The 14,503-nt window shown below is 38.2% G+C and overlaps 1 protein-coding gene across 27 annotated transcripts in view; it reads right to left on the minus strand.

Annotated features, from left to right (window-relative positions):
* The window catches only part of RIMS2 (regulating synaptic membrane exocytosis 2), a 608,892-nt gene that overhangs the window by 431,186 nt on the left and 163,203 nt on the right, over positions 1 to 14,503 (minus strand). The window lies entirely within an intron of this gene.

Raw genomic sequence — 14,503 nt, forward strand, 5'->3', positions numbered from 1 at the left:
ATTTAATACCAACTCCAAGGAACCTTGGCAACCATTTTTATTTTGTTCTCTCTTCAAATTGGATATACATTACTCTTCATTTTTCTCCAACTAAATTCCAAGTTCAACAAGGTACTGAACCTTCATGTTTATAGAACTTAGTTCCCTTAATGATAAAATAAGAAATAGGGATATTAATATTCATTTTCCTGTTGTTGTTTTGAGGATTGAAATAATTTATATAAAATGTCTGGCACCATGGCACAATGCCTGGTTTATGTTGGACTTTCAGTAGGTTACCTACTAATAATAGGTTAATCTTTTATCACCAAATATATTACAGCTTCTTGAGGGGCTTTTATTTCTTTTGAGTAGCTCTTAATGGCTAAAATAAAGCTTAGGAATATTGCTGATTAATAGAAACCTAACACTTTCATAATTTTACTAGGACACTTCACATAAAATGCACAATTTAACCATTTTTAACTGCACAGTTCAGTAGTATTAGGTATATTTATATTGGTGTGAAACAGATCTCCAAAATTTGTGTGTCTTGTAAAATTCAAAGTCTATATCCATTAAACAGCAAATTCCCTTTTCTCCCTCCCATCCCCTGGTAACCATCATCCTACTCTTGATTTTTTAATAGATGCGTTTTTCAGACTCCAGGAATCAAAGAATTTTAAAACTAACATCTGTATGGGCAGATAAACTTTTATCTTCTTCCAAAAAATGTTTTTCAATTAATCAAAAAAAATCAAGTGATTTTAATGTCATATTTATGTCAAATACTGAATCTTAAGGCTCTCCAGATGGCTAAACATTTCTCCTTGGTTTGAATCAATTATAATAATATAGATAATCACAGTAAAAGAAAAATTCAACATGCTATTTTCAACCGATACAAGGATGCTTTTGTAAAATGCAATTTAAAATTTTTGCTTCATTGCCCATTATTTCAGTTCACATTGTTTGTACAGTCTATATCAAACAACACTGTACTTGATCATTTTTATTTTGTTCTCTCTTCAAACTGGATATACATTTCTCTTCATGTTTCTCCAACTACATTCAAAGCTCACTGGGGGCAACATCTATGTCTTCTATTTGCATAATGTGCATGCCTGCATGCTCAGTTGCTCAGTTCAGTTCAGTCACTCAGTCGTGTCTGACTCTATGTGACCCCATGGACTGCAGCACACCAGACCCCCTGTCAGTGACTGAGTCAGTGATGCCATCCAACCATCTCATCCTCTGTCTTCCCCTTCTCCTCCTGCCTTCAATCTTTCCCAGAATCAGGGTCTTTTCAAATGAGTCAGCTCTTTGCATCAGGTGGCCAAAGTATTGGAGTTTCAGCTTCAGCATCAGTCTTTCCAATGAATATTCAGGACTGATTTCTTTTCAGATCAACTGGTTGGATCTCCTTGCAGTCCAACGGACTCTCAAGAGTCTTTTCCAACACCACAGTTCAAAAGCATCAATTCTTCGGTGCACAGCTTTCTTTATAGTCCAACTCTTACATCCATGCATGACTACTGGAAAAACCATAGCTTTGACTAGGTGGACATTTGTTGGCAAACTAAAGTCTCTACTTTTTAACATGCTGTCTAGGTTGGTCATAACTTTTCTCCCAAAGAGTAAGCGTCTTTTAACTTCATGGCTGCAGTCACCATCTGCAGTGATTTTGGAGCTAAGAAAGTAAAGTCTGCCACTGTTTCCACTGTCTCCCTATCAATTTGCCATGAAGTGATGGGACTGGATGCCATGATCTTAGTTTTCTGAATGTTGAGTTTTAAGCCAACTTTTTCACTCTCCTCTTTCACCTTCATCAAGAGGCTCTTTAGTTCTTCTTTGCTTTCAGCCATAAGGGTGGTATCATCTGTATATCTGAGGTTATTGATATTTCTCCCAGCAATCTTGATTCCAGCTTGTGCTTCATCCAGCTCAGTGTTTCTCATGATGTACTCTGCTTATAAGTTAAATAAGCAGGGTGACAACATACAGCCTTGCCGTACTCCTCTCCCTATTTGGAGCCAGACTGTTGTTCCATGTCCAATTCTAACTGTTGTTTCCTGACCTGCATACAGATTTCTCAAGAGGTCAGGTGGTCTGGTAGTCCCATCTCTTTAAGAATTTTCCAGAGTTTGTTGTGGTCCACACAGTCAAAGGCTTTGGCATTGTCAATAGAGCAGATGTTTTTCTGGAACTCTCTTGATTTTTCGATGATCCAGCGGATGTTGGCAATTTGGTCTCTGGTTCCTCTGCCTTTTCTAAAACCAGCTTGAACATCTGGTAGTTCACAGTTCACATACTGTTGAAGTCTGGCTTGGAGAATTTTGAGCATTACTTTACTAGTGTGTGAGATGAGTGCAACTGTGCAGTAGTTTGAGCATTCTTTGGCATAGCCTTTCTTTGGGACTGGAATGAAAACTGGCCTTTTCCAGTCCTGTGGCCACTGCTGAGTTTTCCAAATTTGCTGGTATATTGAGTGCAGCACTTTCACAGCATCATCTCTGAGGATTTGAAATAGCTCAACTGGAATTCCATCACCTCCACTAGCTTTGTTTGAGTGATGCTTCCTAGGGCCCACTTGACTTCATATTCCAGGATTTGGCTCTAGGTGAGTGATCACACCATCATGATTATCTGGGTCATGAGGATCTTTTTGTATAGTTCTTCTGTGTATTCTTGCCACCTCTTCTTAATATCTTCTGCTTCTGTTAGGTGCCGGGAGCCGGCATATTGCATATTGAGTGCATATTGCATATTGCATATTGAGTGCAGCACTTTCACAGCATAATCTTTCAGGGTCTGGAATAGCTCAACTGGAAGTCTATCACTGCCAGGAGCCAGCGTGAGGAACTCCACCCATGGCAAAGGTCATGAGGAAGGAGGCTCAGCATACGCAAAGGCGGGATCGAGCCTCAGGAGTACCCCCTGGAAATTCTTGAGCATCTACCCCCAAAACCAGAGTCTGCCTACTTTCTGCTTTGTGCTCTCACCTACACCTCTGACTTTACAGAGGGTTGTCCCCCACTACCTCTCTCTGAAAAGAAGAGTTAACTTACAGCTCCAGTTAACAAAGTTCCTGGGTGTGATAGTGTTTCAACCTACAAACTCCTTTGGAAGTCCTCTAGCCTGCCTGAATAGGTTTTTCCGGCCACATGTGATTGCTCAGATCCTCCCAACTGTGAGAGGCATGAGATGTTCTAAACTGTCTAAATACAGATTCCTTTGAGCAGTTAAAAGATTGATTAGAAATTGTATTGGTGAAGGGATTTTCACTTGTTGGGCCAATGTTTGCTGCTAAGTTTCCATATCCCTTACCTGCTGTGTCCCTGGCAGTGTATTGATTAATATAATTGGTGTAAGTATTGAGTGCATAGCTTTAATGTTTGTAACCTGGGACCCTTGAGCTAATTCTTTTTCTTGTTATAGCCCACCACACCTTTGCTGTGTAGGAATGCAACTTTATCTAATGCTTTTGGAGGGTGGGTCCTGACCAATCACCTTTAGAGAAAAATAAGTTTTCTGAAGAAAGGGTCTTAAAATGTTAACAGGCCTCCGGGCCAGAAGATGATGCAAATCACCTAAGCTTTTGCATATGATAAGTTTGCAGGAAGAAAGCCTGGCTTGCTGCATGACTCTACCCCTTCCCCGATTATCCTCTATGCATAACTTAAGGTATAAAAACTACTTTGGAAAATAAAGTGCGGGCCTTGTTCACCAAAACTTGGTCTCCCCATGTCATTCTCTCGCTCACCTTCTGGCTGAATTATTCAGCCTCTTTTCTCCACTGAATTTCCTCACTGAGCTATCCTTATTCTATTACTCTTTATATCCTTAATTAACGTTTAATTAAGCAGTTGTTTCCTGATCCTCGCCTACGCCGTCCCCGCTTTGAATTCCCTGGATCCACCAGGGCTGGACCCCGGCAGTTAGGTCCATACCATTTCTGTCCTTTATTGTGCCCATCTTTGCATGAGATGTTCCTTGGTATCTGTAATTTTCTTGAAGTGATCTCTAGTCTTTCCCATTGTATTGTTTTCCTCTATTTCTTTGCATTGATCGCTGAGGAAGGCTTTCTTATCTCTCCTTCCTATTCTTTGGAACTCTGCATTCGAATGGATATATCTTTCCTTTTCTCCTTTGCCTTTCGCTTCTCTTCTATTAACAGCTGTTTGTGAGGCCTTCTCAGACAACCATTTTGCCTTTTTGCATTTCTTTTCCTTGGGGATGGTCTTGATCCCTGCCTCCTGTACAGTGTCACGAACCTCCGTCCATAGTTCATCAGGCACTCTGTCTATCAGATCTAATCCCTTGAATCTATTTGCTCAGTCAGTTGCTCAGTCGTGCCCAATTCTTTTGACCCTGTGGACTGTAGCCCACCAGGTTCCTCTGTCCATGAAATTTTCCAGGCAAAAATACTGGAGTGGGTTGCCATTTCCTACTCCAGGGGATCTTTCCAACCCAGGAATCAAACCAGTTCTCCTGTGTTCCTTGCATTGGCAGAAGGAGTACCACTGAGCCACCTGGGAAACTCTATTTGCATAATAAGACATTATACATTTTAGAACAGTAAGACCTAAATTTTTGCTAACTTGAAATCATTTGAAATCTTTCTGGGGGATGTAATGTAATAAAATTTTTATGCTATTACACTAAGATTCATGTTCCGTCTGTTTCCAAAAGAATTAATCATCAATAACATTAATTTTTGTTACTATCTAATTTTTATAATAAGAAAGCATTTTTTATATTAAAATATCAAAATCTCACTCAAATTTTAAAAAATACATCATAGTTCAAATTTCTTTTGGTTTGAATACATATGAAACATTATACATTTAACTCATCAATAGTCTCAAAAATCAAATTTCAACCAAAATCTTCAGCCTTTAAATGCCATCTTGTGACAAATGTAGGTACTGCAGATCTCTTTTAAAAGTGAAAGCAACTAAATATAGAACCAGAAAATAACATTAAAAATTAAATTTGAATTTTTCTGGTTTTTTAAAAAAAATTATGATTCATGTTAACAGTGATAATACATCTATATGATTTTATGATATGAAGTTATCTGGACTAAGTCACACTCAGAATATTGAAGAATAACATCCTTTTGTACCTGATAATTGATAATGAAACAGAAATGAGAGTTTGTGAGACAGACAACTATCTAATCATGATCATTTGCAGAAACAACTTACTGCTGCTTCATTATTTGTCACAAGGTAAGCAGGTTACTTAAGCTCTTCCAGAGAGTTTCAAGAGTATCCCTAGAACAGCAGCCTAAGTATCACCTGGAAACTTTAGAAGTGTACCTTTTCAGGCTACACCCCAGACCTACTGAATCAGAAACTGGGAAAGAATGCAGAAATATGTTATTTTCTTTTATTTATTTGCCAAATCCTACAGGTGATTCTGATGTTTGGTAAAGTTAAGAGAGCCATCAGGGCAGCAATTCCCAACTCAGTGTGTTCAATGAGTTACAAGTGTGTTCCTCAGAATGACTAGGGTAGGTTAGAGGAGGCTATAACCAGCCCTACCCAGTGCAAACTAGATAAATGTCTGATACTATGTGTACAAATTTATAAATTTAAGTTAACTCATTGTACAAGCAGTATCATTTCCAAGCAGCACAAAATGAAAAAAAAAAAAAAAGAAGAACTAGAAGCACTATGAGCTTAGTTTTCCTTATCTGTTAACACTCAGTGGATATTAATACATAAAATAAATGACTGCAAGGTGTGAAGGATGCTGTCTGATTTCTATTAAAGACACTATGTATTAATACTTTCCCATCCTCTCTGGGCTATCCACATTGTGCTGTGCTTAATCACTTAGTCGTGTCTGACTCTTTGCAACTCCATAGACTCTAGCCCACCAGGCTCCTCTGTCCACGGATTCTCCAGGCAAGAACATTGGAGTGGGGGGGGGGGGGGGGTGCCATGTCCTCCCCAGGGAATCTTCCGAACCCAGGGATCAAACCCAGGTTTCCCTCCTTACCGTCTGAGCCACCAGGGAATTCTGACTAGATCTTATGTTCCTTCCTAAACTGCTGGCCTCTAGTAATCCTCATATCCTAATACCCAGTTACCCTTCTCTCACTATCTCCTCCTACTTTCGGATTAAGAATCTATTAATCTTTAAGGATCAGAAAGCCTAAATCCACTCACTTAAATTAATACAGAAACTGACAATTTCACTTAAAGCCCTTTACATACACTGCAACTCATCAATTGCTGATACTGAACAACGTCTTACAAATACATAGATGTGCTGTGAAGTGAATTTTCACTAACTGTCTGTGAAACAATTGATGTCTATTAGAGCTGAATTCTGTGTCTGTGGAAAAAAATTAACTAATTTGGGATAAAATAGCAGGACTTTTGTTAATGGAATCCTTTAGCCAGTTAAGTTAACCAGCAAATGTACCTTATGATAAATGCTTTTAAAACATCTTAGAAATATATATGCTCATAAATCACCAAGGTTAAAGCTTATTAGTATGGCTGGTCATCATTTATCAAAACAAAAAATCTAGGCCCTGAGAATACAAAGACACAGAGGATTCAAAATTATAAGGTATTATTACTTTCAGTTCTAAATATGCCAATATTTTCAAAGTAATATAGCAATATAAGAGGTGAAATACTAGTGACCCAAATTTGTCCCTTATTACCATATGTTCCATTCCACAAACATCCTTGTTGGGGTTAAAAAGGGGAAAAAACTAAGGAAAATAGAAATATCTCTTCAAAACCATAAAAATGGTAAATGTAATAGCTAAACTTCATAGTCACAAACCAAACTATGTTAACTGCACACAACAACTTAAAGGAATGTAAACCTCTGAAAACTCTGATTTTCATCTAAATAGGGATAATAAATAATAGAGTATTTCAGAGAAATGAAGGATTACTGCTTAGAGACTGATGCTAATGAGACCAAGGCAAAGTTGATAAAACCAGCTAACTTTGCACAGAATAAAAGAATTTACTAGGCTCTACCACTAATCTATAATGCTTATCAATGTGTGCATTTGTCAGAAATAAAGTGTTAAATTGATTGGTTTGACCCTATCACATGACTAGAAAACTGTGGAAGACACTGCTGCTGCTGCTGCTGCTAAGTCGCTTCAGTCGTGTCCAACTCTGTGCGACCCCATAGACGGCAGCCTACCAGGCTTCCCCATCCCTGGGATTCTCCAGGCAAGAACACTGGAGTGGGTTGCCATTTCCTTCTCCAATGCATGAAAGTGAAAAGTGAAAGTGAAGTCGCTCAGTCGTATCTAGCTAGCTATTAAATTTATTTCCTTTGTCTCTTAGAAAATTACATTTCCCAATCTCCCTTGTAGAGATGGCCATTATTATGTTCTGGCCAATGGATTACAAGCAAAATGATGTGTGCCATTTCATGACCATTCAAAACTCTCATATGCTATGATCAAGCTCTTCATTCAAGACCCTGGGGGATAAAGGATCCATTAAAAAATAGAAGGAGGCTGGGAATCTGAACGACTACTTGGAAGGGAGTCTCTGATGATCAGCCACAGACAGTAGTGTGGACTTCACACTGTGAGAAATAAAATTCTATTATGTTGAGCTACAGAAACTTTCTAAGTTTATCATTTGCAGTTGACTAATTCAAAATCTTTCTAAAGCACATGTTCTACTGAATGCATCACCAGCATACTCTTTATATGAACAATGCATTACTAAAAAGGCATAAAAATGTGCTTCAACGTTGATCTGGAGCCAACTTTCACTGAGTCTTAAGAACAGCTTGCGCACATTTCTTCTCAATTCTGCAATCGATGAAGTAATCTGAGTTACTTGAAAGCAGCCATTGTGGACGTTTTTATAGACTATGAAAATTGGAAAATACCACCAACCAGGACATTTTCTTACAGAGAGCCTGTGGTTAACATTTATCAGTACATCACTGAATATATTGTATCTAATATAATCTCCTAAAAGATTATACATTTAGCATTAAAAGATAAGCTTGGATGAAGCTGTAATTTACCATAAAATTAATTCAGACCATAAAATTCTAATTTATTTATAGATGTGCAAGTAACTACTAACACTAACTCATTCATTATTTATTCATTCACTCAGTATTCACTAAATGGCTAGTGTATGCCAGACACTACCTAAGAGCTGGCAAATACAGCTCAGCAGACATAGATTTTGCTGTGGAGTTTAAAGTATAGTAAGGAAGACAAATATTTGCAAATGACCATACAAATATTCTTTAGATTACTATTATGAGAAATGCTACAAAAGGAATACAATCACACCAAAAATCCCTGATGCTTCCTCTCCCCAGGCCCAGGCTGCATATGGGAAAAAAAAGAACTCAGAGATCTGCAAGAGGCCTGGAAATCCAGAAAAGTCAATTACAGCATGACCCTACTGTTCCCATGATTAGATCTGTGGTGTTTCTGTCCCTCAGAAGGTAGAGTTCAGTGGCACTGCAGGCTACTAACCTACATGTCCCTTCCCTAGCGCTGTCATGGTACAACTGGCAAGGGAGTACCAGACCATATTTTAAGAGGATTAAAGTTTTTCAAACATGTTCCTTAACGAATTAAGAGATCAATGTAATTTCAATGTAATGGGCTTATAGATTACAAACAAGTATCAGAAAATTTCTTCCATCTGATAACCCCAAGACAAGCAGCCAGACTTTGCCAAATTCCCCATGAACCACAAGCATGGCATCTCTAGCCAATATACAATCATATTTGTCAGCTGATACAGGAGAGTTCAGCGGTGTCTTCATTAAGTCCCTCAGGAGACAGCAGCAGTACAGAAGAAATTTTTACTTGGAACATCTCCAAGTCTTAGTTGGCTATTGATAATGGCTTTGAAAAATTACTCACAAAGAAACATAACTTGTTTCTTCTCTAATTATTTATCTGATTTTCCTCAACAGCAGATTAGCCAGATTTCTTTTAAAACTATGTACTCAATTTTAGCCTGATAAATAGTTCCTTTGGCTAAATTCTTTATGCTTTACATTTCTACCCCTTCCCCTGCTGTTTTCCAAGAAAGCATCTGGGTGTCCCATGGAGCTTCTGCTGCTAAAATCTGCAGCTCATCTAACTCATAGTCTGGTTCTTCCACTCTATTCAGACAGGACTGCACTCCATTGTTAACTTGATCTCACTTTAGCTCCCAAGGCTCTGTTGACTCCTCCTAGTCTCTGAACAATTCTCCATTCAGTCATGGCCCAAGGTAACTGTACTGCAGTCTCTACTGAAAAGTGGCCACATCCCTCATCCCTCACCATTGGGGGAGTATCACAGCAGGGACATGCAGCTACTTCTGTGTCCTCCATGCCCCCCTGGAACTGAAGATAGTTCTGGAAAGCTAATGCTGGAAGGACATCCAGAAAGATATCTCTTCCAAGAACCTCAAATACTAGTAAGGGTAAAAGTTGCCCTTTGACTTAACTAATAAGCATCCCCATCCTGAGTCAAAGACTAGAAAGAACAGACTAGAACATTACTCTGATCATTTGTGCCTTCCTACTGTTGTTCTTCTTCCTCATCATGTACAGGGATAGAAGCGTCAGACTTCCTTGACTGTGTACCTTTTCTGTGTACCTGACATTTTCCCCAAGAACCCTCAGGCTTGGACTTAGGACTGTGGCGCCCCCCTTCACCATTCCAAAGCTTCCCAAAAGAAGCCAGCTTACTGATAAAATAATCTAAACCAAGAGGCACTTCGAATATACTATACCTATTTCTCTGTGATCTGAATACTGTCAGTTATGGTCAAAGATTAATATTTGCCAAAGTGCAAAGTATGAACCAGAACCACACCTAGAAAAAGAAGAACTGGGAACTTCTAGTTTCTGATAAAATGGCTGGTTCCTCTGCTCTGGGCAGGGTGGGAGGCTGCAGAGCACAGAAAAGGAACCTACTCTTTTAAAACACAGGAAATGAAGTGAAAATGAAAGACAATTAAGTTGAAAATACAGTCATTTATTGTATTGCCATGCAGTCAATATTACTAAACATTTTAGGTATCTGTACTTTTATCAATACAAAACACACAACTGCTGAAAAAATGAAATTTTAACTTATCCCTAAAACCCTAGGGAAATTATTATAGAGAACTAAAAACTATAGTAACCTCGACCACTCTGCCTAAACTTAAACTTTTAAGCCTCTTTCTACTTTCCTTAAACTCTCATTTTTATATATTACTTTGTTTCATGGCATGATATAAATCTTAACTTTTAACATTTTTCTGCTAAAATAGGTATTGCTTGTATAGAAAGATTTTTGTTTCTGCATCCAGAATTTTAGCTTATAAAAAGTAGAAATAAACTAAGTAAAATTAAAACAAAATGAAGGTAGGAGCAGAGCTAAAGCCTTAGGGCCACTGTGCCCCCAGCCAAAAAGCAGGCACCAATGGCTGAGAACGGAGCTCTTTAGGATGAATGAACTAAATATGCTCCTTGTAAAATGAAAACTTGGAGTCAAGATTCATTCTTGATGCCCAGAGGATTCATTAATAAAAGAAGCTGGAAAACACTATAGAAAACTGCCTCAACCTACAGATCACACACAGCTGTGAGCTCAGACTTGTAACAAGACCCTGAACAAAGCCAACCATGACCTTCGTTTCTATATAAGAATTTGCAAGATCATTAATTAAAAATACCACTAATATGTTAATTTGCAGTATCACTAAATATCAAGATGGAAACAAGATCCCAGCTCACTTCTAAAGACCTGGTTCTGCATTGGAACGACCAGACACTGCATGAAGGCAATCACAAAATTGTTAATAAGGAAAACATAAGCTCAGGGGAAAGACAAAAGGGAGGGAAAGAGGAGAGAGAGAAAAGGAAAAAACTACAGTGAAAACTTAAAAAAAAATCATCTCACCAAAAAAGAAATGGGGTCTAGATGGTTTTAACATTTGATGCCCACCAAACACTGAAAAAGTGATCACAGACTTTTTTGAACTATTATTGAAAGGAGAAAAAAGGTAACTTCCCCAGTGCAATTTATAAGACTAAAAAGATTTTAACAGCAAAAATCAGAAAACAGCAGTAAATTAGCCTCATATGGCTGCTGTCACAAATTAACACAAACTAGAAATACATTCTCTCAGAGTTCTGAAGAACCAGAAGTCTGAATTCAAATTCAGCATCAATGGACCAACATCAAGGTATCAACAGGGCCTTGCTCATTCAAGAGACTCTAGGGAAAATCAATGCTTTGCCTTTTCTGGCATTCAGCTTCTGATGGCTATCAGCATTCTTTGGCTTGTGGTCACATCAATCCATTCTGTAAGGACAGCATCTTCAGATCTCTCTCTGCTACATCCTCACATCACCTTCTCTCTGTGTGTGTAATCCTCCTCTTATAAGGATGTGTGCAAATGCTCAGTCACTCAATCATGTCTGACTGACCCCATGGACTGTAGTCCACCAGGCTCCTCTGTCCATGGAATTTTCCGGGCAAGAATACTTGAGCAGGTTGACATTTCCTACTCCAGGGGATCTTCCCAATCCAGGGATTGAACCCACATCTAGCATATTCATACAGAAGAATTATATTCAACAATCAAAATGAATGAATTAGAAGATGTAGGTGGATCTAAATCTCAAAGTAGATAAAGTTTCAGAAAAATATATACAGTATGATCCATAATATAAGGTTTAAAACCTTGTAAAACAATGCTTCATATGGTTTAGCAGTGTTTAGGTATAAGCAGTGTTTATAAACTATACAAATAAAAACTTATGGAATAATAATTATGATAATTATGATAATTATTATGACAATTATGATAATAATAATAAGATAATTATGCTCTCTCAGAAAAAAAATACAAAACATGGGAACATTTTAAGATTTGTATAACTTGCTTGGTAGTCTCTAAACTTCTTGACATGTTTGAAATATTTCAAAATGAAAAAGAGAGAAAAGAGAAAAGTGGTAGGAGATAGAGGAGTATGTAACCAGGTGTCAGACTAGAAACCAATTAAGGTTAAAATAAATATATTAGTTAACTGAAAACTAATCATTGAGTTTTCATACAAATACAGTTTTTAAAATACAGTACAGCTTACTTTCAGGGTTTTGTTTTGTTTTTTATGGGATGATGTGAATAAAGAAGTCAGGTTTATGTAAAAAGGTACCAATTAGCCAAATATATAAACAAAATTACATATTTTGTAGTGTTGCTTTTATTTTCTTTCCATCAAAGCACCTGATTCATTTTATAAACTCTCTGTTCTGAATTAAATTTTATCAGAAAACTAGAAAAGTGGTTTCAAAGTAAACTAGTCATTGAGGAGAATTTAATTGTATATTGCTTATTATCAGAATAGGTAGCTACTGCCTTCATAATTGGAGAAGGAAATGGCAGCCCACTCCAGTGTTCTTGCCTGGAGAATCCCAGGGACAGAGGAGCCTGGTAGGCTGCCCTCTGTGGGGTTGCACAGAGTCGGACACGACTGAAGCAACTTAGCAGCAGCCTTCATAATAAATATTTGACTTTTAAATATTACCTTAATTCAGAATCGCATTTTAAGTTTGAATTTCTCTAAGTGTGTGTGTGTGTGTGTGTGTTTTAAAGAAAAGACAACTCTTAAAACAGCAGGCATATCCAGCGAGTTTAAGGGAAGTGAACATTTCTGCAATTATTAAGTTTACCCACTAGTCTGCGCTATAGCACTTTGTTCAATCTGAACTGCTAGTTTTATATTATCACTACACTGTTAATGTAATTTTTCCCTAAAAATAAAATGTTTCAGTTAAAAATATAGTAACTTTCATAAAATTAAGAGTATCATTATTCTACATTATAAAATGTGATGGTATTAATTAGAATCATTATTTTCCACTGCATCTTTATTTACTCAAAAATTCAAGAGAATAAATATAAACATCAGTTGACATTTTTCTTTTCCAACACGTAAAACTTAAAAGTTATGCTGTATAAATTATAGAACTATAAAGTCATTTCAATAAATTTAAAGTAAATGACTTGATGTGAGCTCAGTCACTTCAGTCGTGTCCAACTCTTTGCAACCATGGAACCTGCCAGGCTCCTCTGTCCATGGGATTCTCCAGGCAAGAACACTGGAGTGGGTTACCATGCCCTCCTCCAGTGGATCTTCTCCACCCAGGGGTTGAACCCGAGTATTCTGAATCTCCTTCATTGCAGGCAGACTCTTACCCACTGAGCTACTTGGAAAGCCCCAAATTATGGCTTAAATTGATGGAAAGCAAGCTTAATTTTTCTTAAAATAGAAAGCATAGGTTTCACTTAAAATGGAGAATAGAACATACTTTCACGTAAGTTTCACTTAAAATGGAGAACAGAATATACTTTCTGAAGAGAACATCTTATAAAAGGGAGAGGTCAGAACATAAGTATATGAAGATTACAAAATGATGCTTTATCTAAACTGAAAAGAATTGGGGATCTAAAACTAGAGGCTGCTGCTGCTGCTAAGTTGCTTCAGTCGTGTCCGACTCTGTGTGACCTCATAGACGGCAGCCCACCAGGCTCCCCTGTCCCTGGGATTCTCCAGGCAAGAACACTGGAGTGAGTTGCCATTTCCTTCTCCAATGCATGAAAGTGAAAAGTGAAAGTGAAGTCACTCAGTCGTATCCGACCCTCAGCGACCCCATGGACTGCAGCCTACCAGGCTCCTCCATCCATGGGATTTTCCAAGCAGGAGTACTGGAGTGGGGTGCCATCGCCTTCTTCGAAAACTAGAGGAAACAGTAACAAAACACTAACAAAATATGGCAATATGGAAATTACTAGAACACTCTAGCAAAACAGAAATTTTTAAGGAAGAGGCATTAATTCAGAGAAAAGAGTTCAAAGTATAAAGTTTCATTTACTAGTTTCTCACATTCTCACTAATAATTGTTTAAAATTTGAATGGATAAAACAATTTGAGATCCTTGCAGTAAACTGCCAGAAGCCACGCACTGCTATATGGACTTCCTTTTGCAAACTGTCCTTCTTGCTCCTGTAACTGCTAAAAGGCAGTCCAGTTCAGTCGCTCACTCGTATCCGACTTTGCAACCGCATGAATTGCAGCACGCCAGGCCTCCCTGTCCATCACCAACTCCCGGAGTTCACTCAAACTCACATCCATTGAGTCGGTGATGCCATCCAGCCATCTCATCCTCTGTCGTCCCCTTCTCCTCCTGCCCCAATCCCTCTCAGCATCAGAGTCTTTTTCAATGAGTCAACTCTTCGCGTGAGGTGGCCAAAAGTATTGGAGTTTCAGCTTCAGCATCAGTCCCTCCAATGAACACCCAGGACTGATCTCCTTTAGAATGGACTGGTTGCATCTCCTTGCAGTCCAAGGGACTCTCAAGAGTCTTCTCCAAAACCACAGTTTAAAAGCATCAATTCTTCGGCACTCAGCTTTCTTCACAGTCCAACTCTCACATCCATACATGACCACTGGAAAAACCATAGTCTTGACTAGACGGATCTTTGCTGGCAAAGTAATGTCTCTG

This window comes from Bos taurus, chromosome 14 (genome assembly GCF_002263795.3).
Source record: "Bos taurus isolate L1 Dominette 01449 registration number 42190680 breed Hereford chromosome 14, ARS-UCD2.0, whole genome shotgun sequence".
Lineage (NCBI taxonomy): Eukaryota > Metazoa > Chordata > Mammalia > Artiodactyla > Bovidae > Bos > Bos taurus.